The sequence below is a fragment of the Musca domestica genome, unplaced genomic scaffold (genome assembly GCF_030504385.1).
Source record: "Musca domestica strain aabys unplaced genomic scaffold, Musca_domestica.polishedcontigs.V.1.1 2, whole genome shotgun sequence".
In the NCBI taxonomy this organism is placed as follows: Eukaryota; Metazoa; Arthropoda; class Insecta; order Diptera; family Muscidae; genus Musca; species Musca domestica.
The window spans coordinates 42,260,863-42,287,946 of NW_026712249.1; the positions used below are offsets into that span (position 1 = coordinate 42,260,863).

At 38.6% G+C, this 27,084-nt stretch overlaps 1 protein-coding gene across 3 annotated transcripts in view; it reads right to left on the reverse strand.

Moving 5' to 3' along the window:
* The window catches only part of LOC101899545 (zinc finger transcription factor lin-29), a 412,168-nt gene that overhangs the window by 110,039 nt on the left and 275,045 nt on the right, over positions 1-27,084 (reverse strand). For 2 of the 3 annotated variants that reach the window (XR_009342124.1, XR_009342122.1), the window contains exon 6: positions 2,906-3,099. The exons of the other annotated variant lie outside the window; for it this stretch is intronic. The gene's annotated coding sequence lies outside the window, so the exon portion shown is untranslated. The remainder of the gene's footprint in view (positions 1-2,905; positions 3,100-27,084) is intronic. 3 annotated transcript variants of the gene reach the window in all.

The window sequence follows — 27,084 nt, forward strand, 5'->3', positions numbered from 1 at the left end:
CGAAAATTAAAGAAGCGACTTGATCAAAACCCGCGTCGCAGTGGCCGAAAAATGGCTCGTGAGCTGAACACATCGCAATATTCCATTTGGCAAATTTTAAAAAATGAGCTCGGGGTAAATCCGCTGATATTCCAAAAAGTGCAAGAACTTACATAGCAACAGAAAGAAAATAAACTCGAAAGGAGCTAAAGAGTTGCTTCGCTTGGCCGAAAGTGGTGAACTGCCGAATTTGGTTTTCTCTGATGAGAAAACATTTGTTGTCCAGCAGTTGGTAAACAAACAGAATGATCGTGTTTACTTGCCAAAGAGGTCAGCTGAAAATGTGCACCTTCGTTTGGCCACCAGAACTCAAGCGCCGGCCATGATGATGGTGTGGGCCGCCATAACAGCCGATGGTCGCTCTCCGCTCGTATTAATCGATCGTGGCATCAGAATAAATGCCGAATATTATCGAGAAAATATTCTGGAGGGTGTATTATAGCCATGGGCACGCAAACAATTTGGCCGCAGACCAACAGGACTCAGCACCATCGCACTCAGCACGCGCCACCCAAGAATTGTTACAAAATGAGGTTCCTCACTTCTTTTCCAGCGCACAATGGCCACTAAAATCTCCGTATACCAATCCGTAGGACTATTGTGTCCGGAATGCAAGGTTGGCATTAAAATATACCAAAGTGTCGATCACCTCAAGCAAGCGCTTCGTCGGAAATGGGCCAAAATAGCGCAGAGTAACATTCGGGCAGCGTGTGACGGTTTCATTGGCCGTTTGAAGGCCATAATTCGTGCCAAAGGTGACCAATTCAAACAAATCGAAACTTATTCTAAAATTTGATGCTATTTCCGTCATTTTTGCTTTCATTCGATAAAATTAAAAAAAAGTAAAATTTATGGCGTTTGACTTTGTTGCAGTTTTTTATCTCACCCTGTATAGTGCGAGTTTCCAAAAAAGGACCAAAATTTCCTTCAGTACCTCCATCATTCATACATCAGTGATCCTCGTTCGAAATTTAATAGTTCTAGCTCTTGTGATTCGTTAAATACAAGGTGTACCATATTTAGTTGTTTTCTTACACTTTTAGTACGAATTTTCAAAAACCCAGCCCTATTTGACACCTTCAAATCAAGAGTGACCCTCACCCAAAATTTCAAGGTTCTTCCTTCAGGCGTTTCGTCTAGGCGTTTACTTTACTCTTTTTATACCATCCACCACATAGTGATAAGGGTATTATGTCTTTGTGCATTTGTTTGCAATAGGGAGAAGAAAGCGAGATAGACCCATGGTTACTTCTGAGGATATCCATAGAATCATTTTCTGAGTCGATTTATGCATGTAAGTCTGTCCGTCTGTCCATGTATTCTTGTGAACAAAATGCAGGTCGCATCCGATTGAGATGAAATTTTGCAAACAATATTTGTTTCGCCCAAGAACGAACGCTATTGAAATGACCAATATGAGTCCAAATGACCAGAATTTCGGCACATCCGACAGGATTCAGCCTAGAAGCAATTACACCAAATTTGGTGAAAATCGAAAAATCGGCCCCACCAGACTCTTGACTTTTCCTTACTGGTTTATTAATATAGATTACAATTTAAATGTTACATTTTATTCCCGAATTACTATTGAAATGCTACGAATTACAAACGGAATTACAATTAAAATGTATGTCTTTACCAATCTAATTGCCAGAAAAATGTCCACATAATTTGAAGACGAAGATCTGTACGCTGTGTATGTTCATTATGGTTTATTCGATATGGAGGAGTTAGAAAATTGAAGGTCTCTATATATTGTGACTGTTCGAGCTTACGTTTTTGACATTTTCTCAAATTTATGTAGTCGAATTGAGGAATCAGGTCTATTTTAGGTTCCTTCGATTTCATCTACATTTTCGGAACTATACAGGGTTGCCCATATTCGACGGACCCATCTGGCAACGCCTTAACTTTTGACAGAGATGTCACATCGCTTAATGACATACCGCGTTTGAAGCGTCTGTCCAAGCAGATTTTTACCATGAACCAATACACGCCACACGAGCGCTCTGAAATAGTTGAAATTTACATTCAACAGAAGAAGTCAATTGTGAAAACTCAAGGTGCTTTTCAAACATTAAAAAATGTGAGAAGTGCGCCTTCTAAGAACACCATTAAGCGTTTATACGAAAAATGGTAAGGCTCTTTCTAATCCGAAGAGGCCATATAAAAGTCGACCAAGGCGATCGGTCGAGAATATCGCTGCCGTACGAGCCAGTGTTGTGAGGTCCCCAAGAACATCCCAAAAACGCCGTTCTCAGCAGTTGGGCATGGCTCGGTCCACTTTACAACGGATTGTTCGAATTGATTTACATTTGTTCCCGTACAAAATTCAATTGACGCAAAGAATGTTGCCTGAGGACAAGCCTCGTCGATTGGAATGGGCCCAAAGGTCCGTCGAATATGGGCAACCCTGTATACCATTTCGAATTGTCACTTTGTGGAAAGCTTTATTTTAGAAACTTTTGGGGGCATGTTGAAGGCATATCGCTAATCCCACGTTTATTAAGAGCCAGATAACTGACAACAAACATCCCACAATATTTCAACATAATCAACCCTTTACATTACAATTATTATAATTTCATATTAAAATGTAAGTAACCTTTCAACATTTTCCAACACACACACTCACACGGACACTAAGAGCACACCTTTATTTCCCATGGCATTATTTAATAATGTATGTGTGTTTTAATTTTTCATTCTGGCGGTTAAAAACTTTGAATAAACATTTGTTTAAACATGGCTTTCCTGGAATTGTCCATTGTCACAGTGTCCGTTCGTTCGACCGTCTGTCCGTCCGTCCGGTCACAATGTCCTGAATGAATGAGTTGCGTTCATATCATAATTAGAATTTAATTACTTTTGGGTATACATCCGTCGCTTGAGTATATATCTCCTGCTCTCTGAGATAATATGAACTTTTTAGCCCGGGAGATGGTAAGCGGATGGCGATAGCAGCAGCAGCTGTAGCTGTAGCAGCTGGTGTTGTGCATTTAGCCTCCGGGGAAAACATGTTAAAATTTTGTGTGAACGAAACGAAATACAACATTGAAACTGAAAATGAAACAAATATGAAATTACATTGTGTTCGACAAAAAAATATGAAAAAAAGGAAAACAACAAGAGCAACAAACAAAAAGTGAAAAAAAAAAAAACAACTACAACCAGAGGAAAAACTAAAGGTCAAAACAATATTTATACACAGGTGTATTCATCATCATCAGCAGAGGCAGCAAGCAGCATCAAAAGCTCTTCTCCATAGTTTTATGAGTAGTTCATTGCAGGGCAAATGTCAAAGGTAAAAGGTGAGCATGATTGTGTGTCTGTGTGTGTGTGGTTTCATTTGAAAAAAGGCGCTTCATAATTTTATTCTCCAGTGTATTTTATAGTTTTAATTTAGATTCTATGAAGAGTTGATGTCTATGTAATACATGACACAGAGACTGACAGACAGACAGCCAGGCAGGCATTGAATGATAGGGATACAAGGGTAAATATCTCTTTTTTTATGTTCACAACAAGGAATTGAACTTTAAATGAAAAAATATGAAATAAATACATGAAAACATACTTCAGAATATGTTTTCTTTAGTTTTATGATTGAATGGTAGTTCATAGTTTAGTTTACAAAGGAAAAAATATCACTCAAGGCATGATTAAAGTCGGAACATAGAATCTTTTATTAAAAACAAGTTAAAAAGCTGTAAGTTCGGCCGGGCCGATCTTTGAATACCCTCCACCATTTGGAAAGATTTTGGCAATTTTCAATAAAAAGAAAAAATAAAATAAAAATTCTATTAAAATTATTAAATTATATGGGGCTATACAAAGACGTGGACCTGTACAGGCAATTTTCTGTCTTAGGCTGTAGTATCCATTTCGAACTTCAAATACCAAATTTGAAACAATTCCGGTGAATAATGTCGCTAAAATCATCAAAGTACCGAATATCGGGAGGTACCTTATATGGGGGCTATATGAAGACTTGAACTTGCACAGACAATTTTCTGTCATAGGCTGTAGCATCAGTTACGAACTTCAAATACCGAATTCGAAACAATTCCGGTGAATAATGTCACTTAAATCACCAAAATACCGAAAAAAAGGGAGCTACCATTATATGGGGGCTATATGAAGACTTGAACTTGCACAGACAATTTTCTGTCATAGGCTGTAGCATCCATTAAGAACCTCAAATACCAAAATTGAAACATTTCCGGTGAATAATGTCGCTAAAATCATCAAAATATCGAATATCGGGGAGTACCGTTATATGGGGGCTATACGAAGACGTGGACCTGCACAGACAATTTTCTGTCATAGCCTGTAGTACCCATAACGAACCTCAAATACCAAAATTGAAACATTTCCGGCGAATAATGTCGCTTAAATCACCAAAATACCGAAAAAAAGGGAGGTACCATTATATGGGGACTATACCAAAACGTGGACCTACATCACCCATTTTCATTACCAAAAGTCCTGCAGACATAGTACACACTTGAGTAAAATTTTATCAACCAACTTCACCTCGTTCGGAAGCTAGAGTGATTTCCACAGACGGACGGACATCGCTAAATCGATATAGACTTTTATTCTGACCAAGAATATATATGCTTTGTGGGCTCTAAAATGTATATTTCGAGATGTTACAAACGGAATGACAAACTTATTATATCCTTCATGCTATGGTGGAGGGTATAAAAATCTACAAGGGTGGCTAAAAGGGGATGGGTACATAAACATCAGAAGTTTAAAGAAAACAAGTAAGAAAAGGCTAGAGTAAGGAGGAGCCAACCGTGTGAAACCCCAGACCATTATACTCGTAGGTAGTTTCATAGAATCCTTCAGCATATCGAGGTGAAAATTTAATGAGCTAGAATTCTGAAATTTTAAATGAGAGTCACTGACGGTGAGCAGGATGGATGTACCAAAGGATTTGTGGAAATTTATGTTACGAAAATTTCTAAAAGGTATTATGTGAATGGATAGAGCTAAAAACTTGAAATTTGATATGAGAACCGACGATGGGAAGTAAGTATTATATATGAAGGTGGTTTTGGAAATATGTACTAAATTTGGAAAAGTTTGGTTTAGGGTGAACGGCTAAAGCTGGAATTTATTTTTATTTTATTTGTATTGGGGTACCTGTTGGTAGTAGGTTTGTTATAAAGAGGTGTATACAAAATACTTTGTGCCCACTTTTCAGTGCGGGTGAGGCGCTAGGAAAATCTAAGAACTAAAAGTACCAAAAATAACAAGTAAAGAAGCAGCTTAGTTCGGTTGGGCCGAACTTTTTATACCCTTATAATTATTTAAAATTTCTACTCTGTGTGGGGGATGTACTTGATGGAGTGGTCTGATATATTCGGTATTCAAAATAGATCTTGATTGTGCGAGATTAGTTATGCAAAATTTTGACCCTTTGGGGGGTAGGTACGAGAAGGAGTGGACCGATATATACCATCTGCTAAATATTAGAATGTGTTATGTTTGAAATTAATGGGACTCTTATTTCACATTTTATTAAAATCATAATTATTGAAAAATTGTACCCTTTGTGTGGGAGGTACATGATGGAGTGGGTCGTTATTGTCGATTTTCCTTAATATATGTCAGTTGACCAAAATAAAATATTAATAACCACATAAGAGTTAATAAACAATTAAGACAAACTAAGTGATTCATATCGAAAGTAGTTCTCATGCAATTAGGACATTTATTGGCATAGAAGAGTGGTAAAATGCCAGGAAGCCCACTAAATTAAATAATGTAATAAAATAGGCGACAAAGTGGATAACATAGATACGGTTTACTCGAGTCGAACTTTGAATACCCTCCACCATTTGGAACAAATTAGAAAATTTTCAAAAAGAAAAACAAAATAATAGTAATAAAGTCCATTAAAGATTCTTTTAAAATCTTTAAAATACCTAATATAGGAAGGTGCCGATATATGGGGGATATACGATATTGGGGACCTATAAACCTATATCTGGGTGTAAAGTACTCACAGGGAACTCCTTGTGTGGATTTTAAGATAATTTCATTGGAAAAAGATACTAAAATCATCAAAATACCGAATATTGGGGGGTACTGTTATATCGGGGATATACGATATTGTCGACCTATATAGGCAATTCCCTTTCAGGGGGTAACGTGCTCACAAAGAACACCTTGTGTGGATTTTGAGACAATACGATTGAAAAATGTGGCTAAAATCATCAAAATACCGAATATCAGGGGTACGGTTATATGGGGGCTATATCGTGGATCGATATAGCCCATCTTCGAACTTGACCTGCCTGTAGACAAAAGAGTGCAAAATTTTAGCTTCCTATCTTAATTCGTTTAGACTGTAGCGTGATTACAACAGACGGACAGACGGACGGACAGGGCTAAATCGTCTTAGAATTTTACGCTGATCAAGGATATATATACTTTGTTGAGTCTAAAATGATTATTTCGATGAGTAACAAACGGAATGACGAACTTAATATACCCTCCATACTATGAATGGTGGAGGGTTTAAAAATCTTCAGAAGAAAACATTTTAATACCATTTACAATGCTGGTGATATTTAAAAAAATCGGTGAGAATCTTAAAAAAAAAACGGAAAATATCAATCAATTATTATATAAGCCAACAATATCTCTGGCTATACTTAATTAGAACAAAATCCTTCAGTAAAGTAGAAGCTTCGTCTTCCTAGCAATGTATTCATTATTCCTTTCCAATGTCACCCTCACCCGCCCCAATAATTAGAAAATTAATTTACACATCAATAATTAGCCATGTGTGTGAAAAAAAAGCATTGATGTGGCGAAAATAATATCTTTGGCAGTGGTCAAGAGCTATCAGATGCACATGCTTGCGCCATGATAGTCGTGACTGGTTGACGGACAAAAACAAAACTACAACAGCTACAACGACAGCAAAATACCACCAACAATTAAATTTATTTGCCACAGAATCTAAACATGGTTATCAAGATTGGTTGCATGTGTCAATGTCGTGGTGGCGCTGGTGCTGGTGGAGGATTGTGGTGGCATGGTCATGAAACAACAAAAACAGGAAAAAAACTCAATTATAAGTTATTAAATACACAAGCATGAAAAAGACTTAGCTTATGATTGTGTGTGTATATATGTAAACGTTGAAGAGTGTGTTGGTGGCAGTTAATTTAATTAGCTGTTAGTTCCCTGCAGAAAACGGTGGAGGTATTGATGAACTGCGAGTGGTGCTACACTGATGAAAAAGTCAGTAGTATCAATGGTTGTAGGCGGCGAGTACTGCTTGACTACTCGCAAGTGCTGCACTGTTTTTTTTTTATAATCGCATATATTGGTAACACTGTCAGCATCTGATTATGTTAATTTGTGATTTGTGTTTTGTGCATTGTGTGGACTTGCAAATAAAATATTTGTTTTTTTTAATTGAAAAAGAAAAGAAAAAAAAAGAAAAAAAAATATTGTTTTGAAATAAAAATAGCTGAATGAAAACAAAATCTGTCTTTCATTCTTTTAATTATTCGCAATGGCAATGCGAATAATTACGATCGTGCAGTATGTTCAGTTACTTTCTTTCAATGGCGACTGATGCAAAATTCAGCAGTCGCTCACCCCTCACAGAGCGCTGCAAAAGCGAGTACTGATTTTCACACGACAGTCCAGTGTAAAAGTCAGCAGCTCTTACCGTTAACGGGGAAATGAAGAGCGAGTGGTCGGTATCGCTTGGCGAGTACTCGAGCAGCACTGCGGTACTACTCTTTTTTTCTGAAGGGTTATTACATACACACTCGCACACACACACACCCATAACATCCAAGTACTTCTGCTCTGTCACTCATTTGGCATACTTGCCCCGCCAACTATAAGCCAGCCATACTTCGTTTATAGACTCTTTCAACAACTATGAACGACGTTCTTTCGTTACTCTCTACTGGCCCACTTAGGAATATGACCAGAGTTGGTGTACGTTTAAGGTCACGTCAGGGAGTGGTATGATCTGCTGCAGTTATCATATGGGAATAATGGGGGATTTATGTGGTATTTATTTAATTACTTAGAATGGGTTAGTTTGTTAAAAAAACAACAACACCAAAGTTTAATTGTGGTTTTAAAACTCAAGAGATTTGTTGATAAAATTATTGTCCTTGGAGGTTGTTATGCACTGTTTACACGGAACGCTGTGTAATGAGGCGGGTGTGAATTTTCTCATTTTAATATGAGAGAAATTCTGGACCTACCATGATATGGTCTGAAGAATCGATTCTATTTCAAAGAATTTTTGTAGAGAGTGTATAATTTTAAGTGAGGAACAAGGTCTTGCCATTTTTATACCCTCCACCATAGTATGGAGGGTATATTAAGTTTGTCATTCCGTTTGTGAAGTAAATTGATAAAAATTTACTTATATGTGTAATATGTATACAGGACTTTTGGTATTGAAAATGGGCCATGTAGGTCCACATCTTCGTATAGCTCCCATATAACGGTAACTCCCGATATTCGGTATTTTGATGATTTTAGCGACATTATTTACCAGAATTGTTCCAAATTTGGTATTCGAAGTTTGTAATGGATACTACAGCCTAAAACAGAAAATGGGCCATATAGGTCCAGGTCTTCGTATAGCCTCCATATGACAGTACCTCCCGATATTCAGTACTTTGATGATTTTAGTGCATTATTCACCGGAATTGTTTCAAATTGAGTATTTGAAGTTCGTAATGGATATTACAGCCTGTGACAGAAAATTGTCTGTGCAGGTTCACGTCTTCGTGTAGCCCCCATATAATGGTACCTCCCGATATTCGGTATTTTGATGATTTTAGCGACATTATTTGAAGTTGGGCCATATAGGCCGACTCATTTTGGTTCTTCCCCATATGAGTCTGGGGGATGTCGTCACATTCACATAAGCCTTCTAGTACTCCTTTCCTCCTTCATTCCTTCATAGTACCACTCCTTCTACTACCTCTACAACAAGGGCATCATTTTGAAAATTCATAACTCGCAAATTGGAAATTATTCGCCAATTTTCTTCAATTTCAATATTTTCATCAGCACTGGATGCTGCGGGAAGATGAGGTATCGAATATCGGTCCAAACCTGCTAGTACCTCCAGTCGAATCCATAAATTAAATATATTGAAATTTAGCACAACGGATTTTGTCTCCCAATATTCAGTATTTTAATGTTTAATGACGATTATTTAACGGAATTGCTTCAAATGTCATATTTGAAATACGTAAATAGTGGGCCACGTCTTCGTATAGCCCACATAGATATCATTTGATACGGCCAAAACGTGGCTTATCGAAATATCGATTTTAGACCCTAGGTCTCTTTAGACCAAATACGTTTCAGGACATTTGGAATCGATCCAGCGATGTCCGTCCGTTCGTCTGTCTGTCTGGCTGGTGCTCACGATAACTCTCGAAAAGAGTATCCGATTTGCTCCAAACTTGGTACATCGTAATTTTATTATCAAATTTAAATTGAGTTCGGAGATGTGCAATTTCAATCCACTCCTGCTGGCACCCCTACCCAAAAAAATTTCAAAATTTAAAAAAAAAATATTTTCCTGCACAGAAAGAGAAAAGTTAATCCGATTTTGCTCTAACTTTGCAAATCAAAATATTTGCATCAGTGCTAGATCAGTTGCGTAAATGGACCGACATTGTCCACTCCATCAAGTAACTTCCGTATAAAAATACCATAGTGTGAAGATGGAATATATCGGTCCACTTCTTCTGGTACCTCCTCCACAAAGGGTAAACATTTTGAATATCCTTTATGCTTATAAAACTAGAAATGAACATCCAATTCCATTTAGACTTCGTACATCACAATATGTCCATCAACACCAGATCTGTAATAAAGATTGTAGAGATCGGACAATTTCTTCTGGTACCTGCCCCTCATAGGGTACAACATTTTGAAAAACAAAACGCTCAAAGAAAGCGAAATAAGCATCCAACTCTCCTCAAATTTCACACAGACAAACATTTTTTTCTAACAAAAGATCTGCGAACCCTTTCTGGTACCTATATCTAAATATTTTCATCAATAAGAAACCTGATATAAATATGGAATTACGCATAAAATTGTATGTAAATGTTAGATTTTCTTGAAATTTTGCCCATACCAATATTTCTACCGTACACCACACAGTGGTAAGGGTATTATGTCTTTGTGCATTTGCTTATAACATGGAGAAGGAAGCGAGATAGACCTATAGTTACTTTTGAGGATCTTCATAGAATCACTTTCTTAGTCGATTTATGCATTTCGGTCCGTCTGTCCATGTATTTTTGTGAACAAAATTCAGGTCGCATTTATTATCCAATTAAGATGAAATTTTCCAAACAATATTTGTTCGGCCCAAGGACGAACCATGTGGAAATTGGTGATAATCCGCTCCCATATTAATCTTCAACCGATTTCGGGTTAATTATGCACCAAATGGCCTATATCAGTCCAAATGACCTGAATTTTGGCACATCCGAATTCTGTCTAGAAGCAAGTACGTCAAATTTGGTGAAAATCGGTTCAGATATCCGGATTTGGGCTTTAAGTCTCTCACATAAATCTTTTAAGTCGAGAGCAATTTACCTGAGTATTACACTATCAGCTCTTGGCTAGTTTCCTGCATTTGATTTCCCGATCTTAGCAAGCTTTCTGTCCAAGTTCATTAGACAGTACCATACCTCTGCATGATTCCACCTACCAAAATCTACACATCAGTAATCCGAAATTCGGAATTGGAAGCAAATCACTCAATTAATCGACCCAAATACTTCCAATTATGTCCTAGCAGACAGCAACTCAAATATTTTCGAGCCAATACAACCAAAATATTTCCCAGCCGAGTACAATTTACCCGTGTTACATACTCTTAGTATGCATTCGTCCATAAGTTCTACACCTATAACAGACTTCTTATTCTTAGCAGAAACAAGCTGTCCTAAATGGAGCTTCGGGCTCGCAGTTCCAACCGAAATGTTGAAAATTAACGTAGAAAATGTCGTAGACCGTAGCATAGCCCGACTAACCAATCTTCGAGTACCGATACGAGTTCCGGATCATCTACTCCTCGTACACAACCCCAACACCTGTAGGCCAAACGCTTTTCACCACAGTTCCCGATTATAACCCGAGTGGGGTCTCATCTAGATCCCACACATCATAATCGTGCACCCCCAAACGGAGTTCCATCGTAATACTCTGACCCCCGACGATTCATCCGAGTTCCCGATAACCTGCAAATCGTCTACTACCTGAAGATGATAATCCTCTATTCTTTATCGCTTTCATATTGCCTTCAACACGAATATCAACATTGTGACCGTCGTAAACTTCAAATTTCATATTATCAATTGCACCTGACCAGATAAATATTGAATCCCCGAGTAACTCCGAAGTCTATTCGCCAATATATCCATTAAATCCGTATTATCGAATTTAACCACGAGTAGTTTGTAGTTTTGTATTTAAATTAATAAAACACACTTTTCATGAGGTTTAGTGGTTCCTTATGCAGACCACAACTGCAACTGAGCTTACCTCAGCTGACGACAAAATCACGTTATGCAAGCTCGCATCATGCTTCCATAGCCAACTACCTCGTCCCGCTCGATATTAACCCGCAAAGTAATTCACCAAATTATTGTCGTGCCGATATCAAATCTTCCCAATTATCTCCGAACCAATTGTTTTCAAGCATTCAGCTATAAATATACTTTCAAACTGGAAGCGAGTGCATTCAACACCTCAGCACCACACTTAATTACCTCTGAGACGAAATAAATCCAACACAGGCGCCCCTGGTAACGTTGGTGGATTTTTTATCCACAACAACCATATTGCTTCCAATCATACCTACTACCCCGCTACCCTACAAGACTTTAATATGCTGGATGTCCCCTTAGGTCCAAACTCATTTTGTTCATTTTTGAAATAATACAAAATAGTTCTGCAAAAATTTTACATTTGATTTTTGACCAATGCATTTACCCTACATTTACGCCCTCTGTCACGCTAATCGGCAGTAAAAATAATTTCATACTAAAGTGGTTATTTCCCCTTTTTATTCATTAGTATTTTTTAAAATCTATTAACTCCCATTTCTCATCAATCCTTCCTCGTTGCAACACATTCTATGACTTATCAAAAATCATTGTGTGTGATTGTTTGTTTGTTTCCCATACTCATGAATATGAACTGCACACAACAACACTCACTCTCTCCTCCTTCGATCAAAAAAAGTCAGAATTTGTCCCATTAGCCCAAAGGGCGGAAACAATTCAAACTCTGCTTCAGCATTGAATCGTGCCATTTTCGTAAATTTGTACTTCTTGTTGTTGTGGTTGTTATTTGTGAAGCGGAAAGCTATTTTCCATTATTGCTCTGGCAATCTTAGATTATTGTTAGCAAACACTCACACACACACGCACACAATAATTGTTATGGCACATGATGACCGACGACCGACCATTGGCTACAGCAACGAACAATTTGTGATAAGCCATGACTTCTAAATAATGCCATGGTTATTAAATGCAGCAAACAACACTCGTGGTTTTGCATTTGAAGTGGCCACTTATTGATGGAATGACTCACATCATTCTGTTTTCTTTTTTGTTGATTGAATATGTGTTTAAGATATCAATCTTTGAGGATTAATGAGGAACTTGCATGACCTTATCATGGGATCAAGTTGTCCCTCCTTTATATACAAATATAGATAACGCTCCGGCCTTAGTAGTTGTTACTATCTTAGATTTTTAAGGTATGTTCTATACAGACCCTAGAAATACATACTTATACTGAAATATAGATTGCGCTGGCGACACGCAATATTCCTACCATTTTTAAACATTTTGACTTAAATGGTTTAAATTTGAACTTTTCTAAATTTTTACAACGCAGATCATTTTCAATGATTCAGATTTTTTAATGAGTATTCTCCAAGCTACCTTTTTGAAGTTCGCAAATGCCAATGATTGGAAAACCTATTACTACACGAGCTTATATCGAGGGGGTATTATGTAGTCAAATTTTCACTACTAATGTCTAAAGCTTAGATTAGGTGGGAAATACTCTGACACCCCTCTCCAATCTATTCGTGGTTAAATGCGATAATATGGATTTAATCGCTATGTTGGCGAAATAGCTTCAGACATACTCGGGAATTCAATATACAGCTGATCAGGTGCAATTGCATTTCGGAAATTTGATGTTTATGACGATCGGGGATGCTGGTGTTGAGATTCAGTTTCTGGACGATTTTTAAATAATCGGGAAATAAGATGTACGGACGTCGGGTTGCCGGGTATCATGATGCTGATCTCCGGGTTGTAGGCAAAGTGTAAGTATAGTAGACTGTGATGTATGGACGTCGAGTGTTTGGAGATTACGATGATGATCTTCAGGTTGTAGACAATTGGAAGATAATCGGCAACTCTGATGAATGGTCGTCGGGAATCACGAGGTTTGGGATATATATGATCCGAGGATAGTCGGAAATTTCGGTGAATTCTCGTCGAGTTCCACGATGATGCCGTTTGAGCTATAGACGATTTGAATATAATCGGGAACTCGGATAAATGGACATTATGTGTCCAGGAATTGCGATGACGATGAGATCTACGGGTTGTAGATGATTCGAAGATAATCGGGAACTCTGGTGAATGTCCTTCGGGGATCATAGTGTTCGGGTTAGGGATGATCCGTGGAAAATCGAGAATTCAGTTGGTGAACAGTTGTCGGGGACCACGATGATGACGCTCAGATAATAGATGATTTTGCTCTTCCGGTTATAATTAGCAACTCCGTCGGCGACCCCTACTATAAAGTTCGGTTTGTAAAAGATTCCGCTGCTGGGGTTATAATCGGGGACCCCGTACGCGTAATTGGAAACTCTGGTTAAAAGCGTTCGGCTCATAGCAGTTCGGATCGTAAATAATTAAGAACTCGTATCTGGGCTCGGAGGTTAGTTAGTCGGGCTGAGCTCCGGTCTACGACTATCCCTACGTTACTTCTATAGATATCAATTGGGACAGTGATGCCGAAGCTCCAGATGCGACAGCGAGCCCTAAGCTCCTGTTGAGATAGCGAGTCTGAAGCTCCAGTTAGGCCAGCGTGTCCGAAGCTCAAGTTGCGACAACGAGCCCGAAGCTCCTGTTGGGAAAGCGAGCGTGAAGTCCATGTGCCAATGTATTACCGGTCACTTAAGTTAATGAGAGCCCTCAAAAAAAAAAAAAAAAAAAAAAAAGATATTCTTAGCCAACATTTTCAGGTAATCGGAGGGCAGAAAATGATTTCGAAATCGCCACGTATCTTTATGGCAAGCCCACTGCAGTAGCGAGCCTTTTCCATCAATCGAAACGAAAATGTTTTTGTCACCATTATAATCAAGTGTATGAGAATTATTTCTCGTGTGTTGTTTTGATGATGATGACAAATGAGCGGCTTTATCTCGGTAAGCGGTGTAATCACTGCTTATGTGAGTTGTTATTGTGTAAGGTAATGATCATGCGTGTTGTTGGCAGAGCACAGCTTTTGTCATCATCACTCGGAGCGAAACTTGTGCGTGAGCAGCATTGCTCGAAGAGTAGGAGTTTTGTACGGAGTCTATTCTTTCCCTTTAGTTTTGTGAGGGAGCACTTTCGAGTCACACCTGTTTCAAAAATTAGAGTGTGAGCAGAATCGCTTAAAAGAGAGCAAGAGTTTGCTCTAAGAGTGAAAATAAAATAAAATGAGTTTTTATGTTACTGTCTACAGTAGAAGAGTAGCGAAGAGGGGGAAAAAGAAGCAAAGAGGAGGAGTAACATCTGCTCGATTTCAAACGAATTCTGTTCCCACACAAATACGAAGAAAACATGCCCACTCGAAAAATTGAGTTTTCTCGATTTTTCCTGCTCCCAGGAGCGCACTCGCTCGAATTCGAGGGAGTTTCCTTCTTTGTACAAATTGGATTGAGTTTTTTGGAAGCCTGGTTGTTGTTAGAGTGTTCGTTCGGTATCGCTTCTGTCACGTTGCAATAGGTTCAACCATTCTGATACCTCATCCGAAGTTTCAATTTTGAAAAATTATAAATCACAAAGCTAGAGTAGGTTTAAATTTAAATTCCCCTATGAAATATGCTAAAAAGTAAAATAGTTATGATTTATGAACTTAGAAATGATAAACCGGTTATCTAGATGAAAGACACGGCAATTACGGAGGAAAGTTTCCGATTTGGATCGTGACCATTTTCGAAAAGATAGGCTCATCGCTAACATATATTGGTACTTTCTCTCGATCTCTCTCCCATTTTAATGTTAATATAGTTCAATTTTAATAACCTGAGCCTTACGGCTGCAGATAATAATATACCTCATCGTAATAAGGAGTTTATACCTCAAGCTGTACCTATGTCCCTCTATCTGCTTGACACATCATAATATATAATTTTCCAATATTTATCGCGATTTTCTGGTACGCTACTCATAAATGTTCAAATTTTTCAAAAGAAAAGGATTAGAAATCTTATAAAAACCAAGATTTGACCCATGCTATTATATGGGACTTGTACTTATACATTTAGACCTGCTGCACTATAAGAGATATATGCGAAAGTCCATTATTCTAGAAGGACGTAAAATATATTGGTTACGGGGCTGTCACTGAAAACCAAAACCTACGTTATATTTCATTTTTCCTTCAGAAACCACCCATTCTGGACCTTATAAATAAAGTGGCTACCTAACCATTTCGTATAGCAAAAAAAAACTTTGCTTTCGCTAAAATGTGTAGCAAATGTAATTTGTTCAGGTTGTTTCTGGTACGTGAGAAAAGTACTTCCACATATCACACACACATACAAAGAACCTAACATTTTTCTTCCACCTAATGCAGTTACTGCTTGGTTAGGGCTTTTATCGTCGTCATGCCTTGAAAAAAAAAAAAAAACAATCTCCTGCTGCTGCAGATGGTTGGCCGTAAAAAGGTAACATTTATCATTTGCAATCTTGTAAACTTTTCTCAGTTATTTGACATATTTTTCATTACTTACTAGCAAAAAACAACAACAACTGGAATAACAAACATAACGAAGTTCGAAACATTGAAAGCAAACTGAAACAACTTAATGTTGTTTGTTGCCGAAACGTTTGAGCATACGACATGCATCATTTGTCATTTGCAGTTTCGAGAGAATGCATCGGTGGGTTAGGATGCATTTGAAGCCGATGAATACTTTTTAAGCGTTTTCAATCAATTAAAGTAATTTACGGTTAATATAGATAAATGTGTCCAATTTATAAAGAAGTAATTAATATGTACTATAAAATAACCTCTTAAGGACCTTATGGACGTCCAAGGTATTTTCTATAAACCGAATATTTTTAAGGAACTTTTTTCATGCAGAGACCTCTTAAAGGACCCATGTCCATCAATGTTTTTTATATACCTTCCATCCAACATGCTTTACTTTTAGGGCATTTTGTCCAATGAAGATTTTAAAGACTCTTTTGGGCATTAAAACCATATAAACTCTTCTGTGAAGGTATTTTATTAGCCTCAATTATATCGAATGCCTTTTCGAGTCCCTATCCACTGAAAAAAATATTTCGTTCATTGAAAACCAAAGGTCTTTACGTCCATAGAAGACCCTTGAAAGGACACCTCTCTATTAAAGTCTTTTTAAGGACTGTTAATTGAAATTATTAAGGGTTGATTTTTATACCCTCCAACATACATAGTATGGAGGGTATAACAAGTTCGTCATTCCTCATGTAACTCATCGAAGTAATCATTTTAAACCCAATAAAGTATATATATTCTTGATCAGCGTAAAATTCTGAGACGGCCCAGTCCGTCCTTCCCTCCGTCCGTCTGTTGTAATCACGCTACATCAAAACGAATTAAGTTAGGAAGCTAACATTTTGCACAGATCTGTCTTGCAGGCAGGTCAAGTTCGAAGACCTGCAGGCAGGTCAAGTTCGAAGATGGGCAATATCGGTCCACGATATCGTATATCGCCCATATAACGGTAACCCCCTGCCCCCACCATATTCGGTATTTTGATGATTTTAGCCACATTTTTCAATGGAACTGTCTGAAACTTCACACAAGGAGTTCGTTGTGAGTACGTTATCCCATAAAAGAGAATTTTCTTTATGGGTCCACAATACTGCCTATCCCACATATATTGGCAACTTTCGATATTCGGTTTTTTTAAAATTCTTTGAAAATTTCGTAATTCGTTCCAAATGCTGGAGGATATTCAAAGTTCGGCCTGGCCGAATTGACTGCTTTCTTACTTGTTTCATAGACATTTTTCCATCAAGGATCTTTTAAAGGTCATCGATCCACTGAACACCTTTAAAAGTTCTTCTTTTCATCTTCATCGAAAAACTTTTAAGGTCTATCGGAGGTCCTTGAAGGATTTTTTGTAACCGAAGCCCCATGACAGATTTTGTGTTTACAGAAGATCCCCGAAAGGACATTTACCGCCGAAAACATTTGGTAGATTTTTTTTCCCATCGAAGTACTTTTAATTGTATTCTGTCAGTTGCAGAACCTAGAACGGGCTTCTGCCCATCGAAACTCTTCTAAATATCTTTTGTAGCTAGAAGTCCTTTAAAAATGTTGTCGTTCAACGAAGACATTTTAAAGTCCTTCTATCCACTATGACGAAGCTTTGAGAATAACAGCAGTACCCCATTCCTAAATAAGTTCAAAATTCCAACAAAAAAGTGCTTTATGGAAACTTCACACAGTTCAATATTTTTATTAGGGCCAATGTGACAATAGGATATTGTAACGTGGTAAAAAGGTTCACGCACATAAAAATAAGAATACCCAAACAATGGCAACAACAACAACGTCTCAATAGCAGTCATTACCTACCACACCACATTGTACTCCAACAACAATAGCAACACATAGCCCACTTCACCAACATCAGCAATGCAAAATGACGACGAACAACTCAACCCCCATAAGCAGTGCTTACACCGCTTATCAAGGGATAGCCCCTGATTTGTCATCATCAGCATAACAACGCATGACAAATAATTCTCATTCACTTGACTCGGGTGGTGACATATATTGTTGTAGTTTCGGTTGACGGATTAGACTCGCTACTGCAGTGGGCTTATTTAAAGGGTACTCGGTAATTTTGAAATCATTTAATGTTCTACGACTAAGAGGAACTGTTAGATTGGAGTTTCTTTTTTGACTGGCTCTCAGTAACTTGAGTGACCGGTAATACATTGATACAGAAGCTTCGAGCTCGCTGTACCAACCGAAATCTAAAGAAGTAACGTAGAAATAGCAGCAGACCGTATCATAGCACAACCAAATGACCTCCGAGTAATGATACGAATTCCCGAACATCTACTCCTCGTACACGACCCAAACACATGTGAGCCGAACCATTTTCGTCAGAGTCGCCGAAAAGCAAAATCATTTTTAACCCGAGCGTCATCATCATGGTCCCCGACAATCGTTCACCACGATTCTCGATTATATTTGGATCCTTTGCAACCCGAACATCGTAATCCTCGACGTCAATTTATCAGAGTTACCGATTATCTTCAAATTGTCTACAACCCGTACGTCATCATAGTGGTTTCCAACGACCGTTCAACAGAATTTCCTATTATACTCGGAGCATCCGTAACCCGAACATCGTGATCCCCGACGACCATTCATCAGGGCTTCCGATTATTAATCGTCTACAACCAGAATATCATCAACGTTATTCCCGGACAATCGACGTCCGTACAGGTTGAGATGAAAAAACTGCAATCAATTTTAGACTGCTGCCATTTTCAAGCCACTTGTCCGACAGCTGTTAAAATTATTCCAGTGACAGCTCATTATATTGTTTACAAGCGAAAAAGCATTTTGTGTGAGAATTTTCCAGAAAAAAAGTTATTCGGAAAAAACAGCAACTTCAGCCACCTTCGGTTGGCCACCAGAACTCAGGCGCAGGCCATGGTGATGGTGTGGGCCGCCATAACTTCCGATGGTCGCTCTCCGCTCGTATTAATAGACCGTGGCATCAGAATAAATGCCGAATATTATCGCGAAAATATTCTGGAGGGTGTATTAAAGCCTTGGGCACGAAAACATTTTGGCCGCAGATTCCAGCAGGACTCAGCACCATCACACTCAGCACGCGCCATCCAAGAATGGTTACAAAATGAATGACCTCGCTTCATTTCCAGCGCACACTGGCCACCAAAATCTCAGGATACCAATTTGTTGGACTATTGTGTCTGGAGTAGTTTGGAAAGCAAGATTGGCACTAAAAAATACCAAAGTGTCGATCACCTCAAGCAAGCGCTTCGCCGGGAATTGGCTAAAATACCGCAGAGCAACATTGGCCGTTTGAAGGCCATAATTAGTGCCAAAGGTGACGAATTCGAACAAATCTAAACTTATTCTTAAATTTTATGGTCCAAATCTGGCACGTTGTAATATTTTTATCAGTCTTAGGTCAGATACGAATTGGTTAATATTGCCCAACTGCTTCGGAACCTCCCCCCTTAAAGAGTCCACAGTTTGGATAATCATAACTCAAGGCTGGGGGTATGCATCTGTCGGCAAAACTGACTGATTTTTTTTACTTGTTTTCAAATAAAAAAAGAACAGTGTAACATTCAAAAGAAGCCAAACCCAATCTGAAAACGCAATTGGTGTGTGTAGAAATATTTCTTTCTTCAACTTTGGTAATAAGTCTAATATATAATTATCGAAACAACACTAGTTTTGTAAAAACTTTGAGATTTATAGGAGATAGGTATTTTTTTCCTGATTCCGGGAAATTAGTTTTTTCTTGGTGACCGATCCGCATACTCGAATATTTGACCCAAATACCGGGCTCAAGATCCGGTCCACTAAAATGATAAGGACAATATAGGCATAATTTGAAAGCTAAAAAATACCTAATGAAAATACCAAAATTCTAAATTATAGTTTTTTGCATCTGTTTTTTTTATAAATCCCCCAAAAGGTCGGAAAAGACACATTATGAGAGTCCACAGAAAATATACCAAATTATAGCTTACACCCTGCCTATCCTTCCCAAAATACTACAACTGTGCCATTATCTCTTCAAGGCATCCAGGTCCCTCCCCGGAATTAGACTATTAATACCTATCTCAGGAAGAAAAATTGAAAAAAATCTGAAAGTTTTTCTTAAACTTGAGATCTACCGAATTATCTATATCAACTAATAGACATTTTTGGGCTAAATTGTGTTAGTATCAGATGATCCTTTTCAACACATAGATAATATAGGCAATCCTATATTGAGCAGAGTACACGCAATAGTATCCCTCAAATGAAAGCGACCATAGAGAGTTAGTATTCTTTAAAGAATGAATAACAACAATTAATTAACAAGTAACTCACCTTTCATCTTCTTGTGCTCGGAATAATATTTTTAAAAGCCTTTCCAACATTATCGTTTTCCAGCGAAAATTCAAAATTTAAACCGACAACCTGCTCATAGCATAAGTTCTTTTCATGAGAAATGTGTGTGCAAAATATTTACAGAGAATTTTCTTTTATGCAATGTTTATGATGGTTGTCAACATCATAAATGAAAAACTTATTATAATGGAGGAAATTTTGCTTTACAATTCGTTTCGGGGAATCGAAATGAATTAATGGACGTTGAAAGTAAATAAAAACAAAATTTTCGTTAGTTGAAAAGCTGTCTGAAATATGTCAACAGAAAATGGAACAAGGATTAGTAAATTTATAAAAAAAATAACTGCAAAATTGGAGAGGTACTTCAAAGCTAAATTTCCACTAATAGGCTTCCACCTGCTGTGGCTTCCATTTTTTAGGAAAATCTCAAACCGTCAATGTCACAGTTAACACGTTGGGCAGATGGTTTTTAAATTTTCCATAATCTTACATTGATTGGAAATTGGTCCCGTGGTTAATTTTCATGTAACATAAATGTGAATAGTTTCCCAAAACATCAAAAAAGCTCTGAAATAAATTAACTTCCTTCAATATTAAAAGGTTTTCTTTTACCCGAAAAAATAATATTAATATCTCGGAACTCCAAGCAGTCAAAATAAAGAGATTAATGAAAGTAAACACAAAACGGATATTTCCGCCAGTGCCAAAAAAAGGCTACACACTAACGCTTTTGGCCATCATTTATAATTCTTATCTCGAAACGAAAGGAGCTTGCCGCCTTGCTCCTTGCAAGAAGCAAACGATGCGCACAGTACGGGGGGACGACAAAGTTGTACGAAAATACCCAAAGGATAAATTGGCATTAATAATTGATGGTCAAAAGTTTTATGTTGAAATGCCCAAAGGGGGCGAACTAAGTACATGTGTGTGTGACTACACATGCACAATTCATGTAATACATATATGTACACACAATTGTACATTATGAGGCATATGACAGTTGTTGTTGAACTTTCGATAACAAATTAGTCAACAAATAAAATTAAGTCACATATGTTATCTATCTATCCATATGTGTGTGTGTGGTTTGAGGAGATACATATTAAAACTAGTATTTAGGGTCTAAGAACATGAGGATGGGGTAGAATAATTAGATAGATCAGCGGAGGGAATCTTTGTGTAAACATACTTGAAAGGAGAAGGGAGATAGTCATCAATATAAATAAGCAAGCTGCTGAAGGATAGAAGCTGCTGAAGGAAGGAGCCTTTGTAGGCGAGGGGAAGAAAATCACTGTAGATGAGTACATGGCTGAGTATAGCAGCCGGCTAAATATTTTTAGACGAGAATGAAGTCCATAGTCAGAAAACGAACTGGAGACGGAGTCTCAATAGATGAGCTGGAGAGAGTCTTAATGGACGAGTTGGAGAGTCTCCATGGACGAGTTGGAGAGTCTCCATGGACAAGCTGCAAGACAGTCTCTATGGACGAGCTGGAGAGAAGGTTCTCTATACACAGCGCCATTATAGACGAGCCGGAGAGAGAGTCTCTATAATATAGATGCGCAAAAATGTCCGAAAGCGTACGTAAGCGGCTCTGGTCATACGTGTATTCTCTTTTCTCTCATTTCGTCAGCGATTTTTGATAGTGAATTCTCAGTTAGGCTCATACACTCACTCTCAATTTTGTTATGCACATCATTGCTCTATATAGATGAGCTCGAGAGAAAGAGTCTCTATAGACGAACTGGAGAGAGAGTCTCTATAGACGAACTAGAGAGAAACTCTCTATAGAAGAGCTGGAGAGAGAGTCTCTATGGACGAACTGGAAAGAGAGTCTGTTTAGACGAACTGGAGAGAGAGTCTCTATAGACGAACTGGAGGGTGCGTCACTATATAGATGAGCTGGATATAGAGTCTCTGTAGACGAGTTGGAGATAGACTCTCTAAAGACGAGCTGGAGAGAAAGTCTCTATAGACAATCTGTACAGAGAGTCGCTACGGAGGAGCTAGAGAGAGTTTCTTCAAACGAGCTGGAGAGATAGTCTCTATAGACGAACTGGAGAGAGAGTCTCTACATAGATAAACTGGAGATAGAGTCTCTCGAATTGGAAGGAGAGTCTCTATAGACGAACTGAAAGGAGAGTCTCTATAGACGAACTGGAAGGAGAGTCTTTATAGACGAACTGGAAGGAGAGTCTCTATAGACGAACTGGAAGGAGAGTCTTTATAGACGATCTGCTGGGAGAGTTGGATACAGTCACTATTAACAAGTCAGAGAGGGAGTCTCTATAGACGAGCAAGAGAAAGAGAGAGAGATAGAATCTGTAAGACGAGCTGGAGAGATATTCTTTATAGACGAGGAAGCGACAGACAGGAGGAGGAAGTAAAAGACAGTCTCTATGGACAAGCTGGAGAGAGAGAGTCTCTATAGACAGCTGGTAAGAGGGAGTCTCTATAGACGAGGAAGACAGAGAGTCTCTATAGATGAGCTTGTGATAGAGTGTCTAGAGATGAGCTAGAGGAAGCACCTACAGACCAGCGGGAATGAGTCCCTACCAATCTCTCTAGCCAGTCTCTAAGATGGTCTAAAGGCTTTCTGTATAAACGATCTTACGCCGATCTCTATATAGACCAACATAAAAGAGTATATAGACAAGGATGTCTGCCTCCAAGAAGACACGAAAGCTGCCGCTATAAACAGGTCATGTTCAAGGCTTTAGGACTTAAAGACAGTCTCCAAAAGGTCATGCAAATGAATGAGAGATTCCTTCAGGCCGTACTTGTGGAGTATCCACACTAATCCCTCATTCATTTGAATGATCTTTTGGAGGCTGTCTTTAAGTCCTAAAGGTTGTTTCTAAAGGGACGGTCTCAATGGAGTTGGGTATATATCTAGACGGTCTGAATGCTGTATCTATAGACGGCTTCAAGGCTGTTTCTATAAACGGCCTGAAGGCGGTCTCCACATACGACCTGAAGGGAGTCTCTTGTTGTAACAAATCGTCGGCCTAAAGGCTGTGACTATGTAGAAGGCCAGAACGCCTGAAGGTAGTCTCTCTGTAGATTGCCTGAAATCTATCTAAAGTCGGCCACAAGGCTATCTCCAGCCACTCTATAGCTGGCTTGTAAATGTCTCTATAGAGGATCTGAAGACGTTCTCTATTGACGAGCTGAATGGAGCCTTTATTGGAGGGCGCAAGTGAATCTCTATAGCCTACCCAAAGGAATTATGTCTCTGAACGATAATCTCTTTGGAGGACACGAAGGGAAGTCTCTGTCACAAAAGGGAGTCCATGTAAGCAATCTGATGGTCGTTCCTATAAACACCCTTAGGGCATGTTACAAACAACTGTTGGCCACAGACAGATTCAAAATCCAAAAGTTAGAAAAACAGGTAGGGCGATTATAAAAGAAGTATATCCTTTGAAACCATCATCATGTAACAGCAACAAACATTAAGATTGCATCCTACAATTCCCCTCCCCCACCCCCATCAGCGCAGCAACAATTTACGATACATACCGCAAGCACTTTTATATAAACGCACACCTAATCGTGTACAGAGAGACGAATGCGACTAAAAGGGATTTCAAGTGCATAGGGATATGCAGAAGAAAAAACAACAACGACAACAAAACAAACTTGTCGTAACAAGGACGCGTAACATTTATCTGTAATGATTGCATCTTGTGGTCGGTGGAATGGATGACAGCCAAGCGTGAGGATGTAGAAACCACAGATATTCAAACAATGATTGTTGCTGTTCGCACAAATGCATTTACACATCTGCACACACACACATACGAGAATGCACATATACATTATGCAAGAGGAAGGATATAACATCTTCTCGTGTTCTGCAGTTATCTGCTAATGCATGGGTAATCTGCCTGAAGTGACAAGACGACGAGAAATGTCCTGGCCAAGAAAAGTGCACAATGAATGAAGATGACAGAGAAATAGAGAGTAGCAACGTAAACGACACCCAGTTCCAAGAAAGTCAGCAGTGAGTTGTTGTTCCTGTTGACAACAACAGCAGCAACAACAAATTGCGGTAAAGTAAACTTAATTTCATTTTTAAGCAAAGAAAATTGTGTTATGTGCTAAAGAGGAGCTTACACCGACTAGCCAAAGAAATCATGTGAACGTGTCGTCCTGTGACCAGACCTCCAGAGCGAAAACCAACCGTAAGATAAGAGGATAGAGAACGAAGAACCCCACCGCAGGAGTTGCTAACATTGTAACGGCAATAAAGCGTTTTTGCAATATTCTAGGACAAGGTGGACTTGAGGATAAATATAAAATATATATTTGTGTGATTATGATTAAACATGTTTGCACTGCTATCGCTGTTGGACTAATGTTCGGAAAATGCTCTTCATGATTTGGTAAGGTCTTTTGATCGTTTAACCTCCCATTGAGGATGATTGAATAATAAAATATATTGAAATAAAATTAAACGAAAGGAGTCTGCTTGGCGAATGCGGGGAGCGGGGAGATATTATTGACAACGTATTGCCGCCTGCGTCACTAGATGTAGAGGTAGAAGAAAGTATAAATATATGAATCAGAGTGGAGATAGATGGAATTTAGTAGGTATTCAATAATCAGCCGGTGGTTAGTCTTTATAGAAAATCTAAAGAGAGTCTGTAGAACAGATGGGGAAATCTTAATAGACCAGCCGGAGTGAGTCTTAACAGACGAGCTGGAGAGGGGCTTTATAGACAAGCTGGAGAAAAGCTTAATATATGAACTGAATCGAGGTTTTATATGCGAATTGGAGTAAGAGTGACTTTATAGACGCGCTGGCGATAGTTTTTATGGAGGAGCTGGAGAGAGTCTATTTAAACGATTTGGAAAGACAGAGAGAGTCTTTATAGTCGAGCAGGAGAGAGAGTTTTTATATACGAGCTGAAGAGAGAGAGTTTTTATATACGAGCTAGAGAAAGAGAGTCTCTATAAACGAACTGGAGAGCGAGAGTCTCTATAGACGAGCTAGAGAGCGAGAGTCTCTATAGACGAGCTAGAGAGCGAGTCTCTATAGACGAGCTAGAGAGCGAGTCTCTATAGACGAGCTAGAGAGCGAGTCTCTATAGACGAGCTAGAGAGCGAGTCTCTATAGACGAGCTAGAGAGCGAGTCTCTATAGACGTGCTGGAAAGAGAGAGTCTCTATAGACGAGCTGGAAAGAGTGATTCCTTATAGACGAGCTGGAGAGACGGCCTGAAGGTTCTCTCCATAGACAGCTTGTTAAGGCTGTTTCTATAGCCGGCCTGTTAAGGCTGTCTCCATTTACGGCCTGTCAAGGCTGCCTTCATAGAAAGCTGCCTCTATAGACGACTTGTGAAGGCTGTTTCCATAGACATCCTGTGAAGGCTGTCACCATAGATGGCCTCTGAAGGCTGTATCCATAGACGGCCTGTGAAGGATGTCTCCATAAACGGCCTGTGAAGGCTATCTCCATAGACAGCCTGAAGGATGTCTCTATAGACGACCATTTCATGTTTAGCCTATGGACATTTTATTAATTCAAGTCTTAATACTAACATAGATTAAATGGCTCAAACCTAACTATACTACAAATAAACAAAGCTTACTTTACGTTAACAAAAAGTGTCACAACAAGTGTGTAGACGACCTGTGAAGGCTGACTCCATTGACGGCCTGTGAAGGCTGTTTCCAAAGAAGGCCTGTGAAGGCTGTCTCCATAGATGGCCTGAACTAAAGGCTGTCTCCAAAGATGGCCTGAACTAAAGACTGTCTCCATAGACGGCCTGAAGTGAAGTCTCCGGAGAAAGACTTTAGTTCAGGCCGTATATGGAGAAAACCTACAGGCCGTCTCTGGAGATAGACTTTAGCTCATCAATGGAGAAAGACTCATCGGTGGAGAGAGACTCATCAATTGAGAAAGACTCATCTGAAGTGAGAGTCTCATCTGTGGAGAGAGACTCACCTGTGGTGAGAGACTCATCTATGGTGAGGGACTCATCTGTGGAGAGAGACCTTACTTCTCTCTTTAGACAGACTGTAGAGAGAACTAAAGTCTCTCTCCATAGATGAGCTAAAGTCTCTCTTCATAGATGACCTGATCTAAAGTCTCTCTCCAAAGACGGTCTAAACTAAAGTTTGCATGGACGGCCTGAACTAAATCTCTATCTATTGACGATATTGGGAGCTTTTAGGGGCGTGCTCTCTGAAAAGCTTGCATAAAAAACATAAAAATCGCATTATTTTCCATTAACACTGCGAAAAATCTTAAATTCCAAACAATCAATAATTATTTAAATAATACGAAAAAAAAAAATATAATACAGTCATTGAACAATGGCAATTATAATATTTTATCATCCTTATCATCACTGTCGCGAAGGATAATAGCAATTAAAAGGATATCCTTAATTGTTTCATCACTCACAATCAGCCAGGTTTCGATTTTTAAGATATCATAATTACATTTTTATTACTTATTGTTGGTGTTGTTGTTGGTTTTCTTCTTGTTAATATTTTCCTCTTCCCGCCGTTTCGCGATGATAATTTAACTTTTAATTGTTGTAACTTTATGCCGGTGTTGTATAAAGGAAATAAGGTGGGATAAAGGCGCGCG